The sequence below is a fragment of the Camelina sativa genome, chromosome 5 (assembly GCF_000633955.1).
Source record: "Camelina sativa cultivar DH55 chromosome 5, Cs, whole genome shotgun sequence".
Lineage (NCBI taxonomy): Eukaryota > Viridiplantae > Streptophyta > Magnoliopsida > Brassicales > Brassicaceae > Camelina > Camelina sativa.
Window position 1 is genome coordinate 20,167,780 of NC_025689.1, and position 3,180 is coordinate 20,170,959.

Below are 3,180 nucleotides of genomic sequence, written 5' to 3' on the forward strand. Positions count from 1 at the left end.
TTTTTTGTAAATATCTAAGTTTTCTATGGACAAGAATGTAAAACAACACATTCTCGATTTAAAAAAAAAAACAAAAACAAATGCCAAAAAAGAGAGGGACTTTTGAGATTGTCAGAAATGTTTTAGGGAGTTCTGAGACAAAAACTCGAAAGTAGATCCCCATAACACGGAAACTCTAACATACCACACTCACGAATCATAGAGATAAACGGAAGAAAAGACGAAGCCGGTTTCATCGCGCACCACACACCAATGCCCTGACAGTTCCAGCTTATAATCTTCACGTTTGAACCGGTAGTTTCGGAAGAGCCACCATCCCTTTCTTCGACTTGCGGGTTCCTCCTCCCATAATGCCATCCTCTGGCTTCTTCTGATTTGGCCTGACCACCCCCTTCTGTTTACAAGAATTGCCGGCAGAATTCAATAACCAGGCATTAGCTAATAACCATTTACCCGACGAAGCTATAGGCACAACATGTCGTTTACCCACCCTACCACCCTTAGACCCATAACACCCAACCCTTTTATCATTTATAGCCTTATGATTACCCAAATTAACATCCCTCATCGCTTGATTAATAACCCCCAAACCCGCATCTATAATAGAGGAGATAGATGTGTTACCTTGTGGAGCATTGTCCTCGACCTCAGACAAGCCCTTCTTTGTATCCGACAGAACCTCTTTATCATCTAATATATTTATAATTAATTATCTTAAGGATAATGTTTTAAAATTATTTAAGTGAAAATCTATCTTGTCTTTTAAAAAAAGCCGTCAATATTTGGTCAATTAAAAAGTCCAAGTGTTTTTTAGCCTTTGCAGAATAAATATTTAAATATAAAATATTGAATTACAAACATAATGATTTGGATAATAAAAATATCTATGATAACAATAACCAATTAAATTATATATATATATATATTTTTTTTTTTTTTGACATATGTATTAATCTTACTGATGAAGATGTTATTAATATTAAATTGATTTTATGATTTGCATAATGTAATAAAAATTGTTGGGAATTAAATTATTTTGATGGCAAATTAATGTAAATAATGTGGTAAATAAGAATTAAAACTTAAATTGGCTTTGAAGCTTTATAACACTGACACATCAGCTTTTTGGCCAATATACGTGATTATTATTATATAAGGGATTTTATTAGTAAGTAAAATAGTTACTGTTAGATATTCAATCATATAATTTGATATAATTCTTAATTTGCAATTAATATATACTTTTAGTGACAAAATTCATATTAACAATTGGATAAATACCAAAATTAGTTTGGTCGGGACCACAAGTCAACAGTCAATGCCCAAAACGGTCAAACACGGATGCTCATACCTTCTTTCTTTTTTGATAAACCAGAGCCTCACGGCTATTCATTCATTCAAAGGTAAAGATTACAGCTTTTAGAGTTTTAGCTAACACTAGGCGTGAATCAAAGAAACTACAAGCATAGGTTAAAGCAGATAAAAGAGATAGGAATATCGACAACAAGACCAATAGAAGTTGTAGACATGGGCTAAAGGGCACCAAGACACAAGCAGATCCAAAGGGTGTCGAAAACACATTCTCGGTGATAGCGGGAACATGGTGAATTGTCCTTATCAATAGATATTGGGACGTTACGAATGGTTCCATAGCCGAGAATCTTGCGGGATGGTCATCGGCAAGGAAGAGGGTGGTTGTGGGTTTCATGGCGGTTAGAGTTTGCTTAAGAGGTTGTCGGTAACCGCAGTTCCTTGGAATTGAGGTCATAATGCCGAAGCTCTTCAAACTTTGGACAAAGGTGATACACTCCTTGGCTTTGATGATATACAGTTGACAAAGTTCAGGGCATAGAAGAGATGTGGATAGAAGATTAGGGAAGCTCCGGTAATCACCTCTTCTTTGAGAAGTGATCATAATGTCGGTCTCCCTCACACTTCGGGTAGCTGGACAGATGGTGCACATGAGGAATTGTATTGACTCAGGTTCCAGATTCGACAAGTAGCACATAGTAGAGAAACTTTGGTAACCACAGCTCCACAGGGCTGAGATCATAATGCCAATCTTCTTCAAACTATGGCAGTCATGGGGGTTAATCCTAGATAGATCTGAAGGCAGGGTTCTCAAAAACCTTTTGTAACCACAAAGCAACAATGATTGATACTGATTCAACTGCAGTCTTCGGACAGTTGGTTTCAAGTATCGGCACAGAGGTACACTAACTGGGAACAAAAGAAGATTTGGGACAGACCTGATTTGATGAAGCACAATACTCGACTCGTAAAGCTTCGTCTCGAACTTACGCAGCTCCGGCGTCATCACAGAGCTCCTGTCCAACTGCGTCCAAGTAAAACACTTGGTGAGGGGAGCTAACTCCAAGGAACAAGGAGATGTTGGGGATGACTTCAAGGGGAGTTGGTAAGAGCGACAGAGACCAAGGCTAAGAGCGGGTTCAGGGATCTCAGATTTGACATTGGGTGGCTGAGGGCTCGACAGAGGCAGACCGCCGAGGAGACTCACCGGTTGAGATAGGGAGGAAAGGGGAGGATGAAGCTGGAGCATGGCCGGAGTAGCGATTGTTGACCCTCCGGTGAAGTCGAAACAGAACCAGACCAAGACTAGTGAGCAGAGAAGAGAATGAGGGTAACAGATCGAAGTCCCAGCGGCGCCGATCAAATTCGACGCCGCCGGAGGAGGATGTCTCGTGAATCGTGCCAGAGAGAAGCGGCTAGGGCGAACGAATGGTAAATGCTCATACCTTCTTTCATGTCTCTAAAAATATTCTTTGAATGTAGTTCCATCAAGCTACGCTTGTCATTATCAAGAATCAAAATATCATCTCTCTCTCTCATATGTTCAAAAATAGTGAAAACCAAAAAAGGAAATATATTTATCATATTCTTCTTGTTGCTATAGCTTCGGTGAACTATTTAAGAGTTGAATGTATTTTTTAATTGTTAAATTGGCTTGAGTTAAAACCATGTTGTGGTATTCTTTGAGCAACCTCAGAAGTCAAACCTCTAGCTAGATTTCCATGCTAAAATGCTTGGTTCCATATCATTTAGGAGTTGTTCACATCCATATTTCCTTTTAGTCGTTTTTTTTTTAAAGCTAGATAATTATGATTTTAACAAACTCTTATGGCCCAGATAGCTTAACCACATAAAGCTCAATCTAATGAC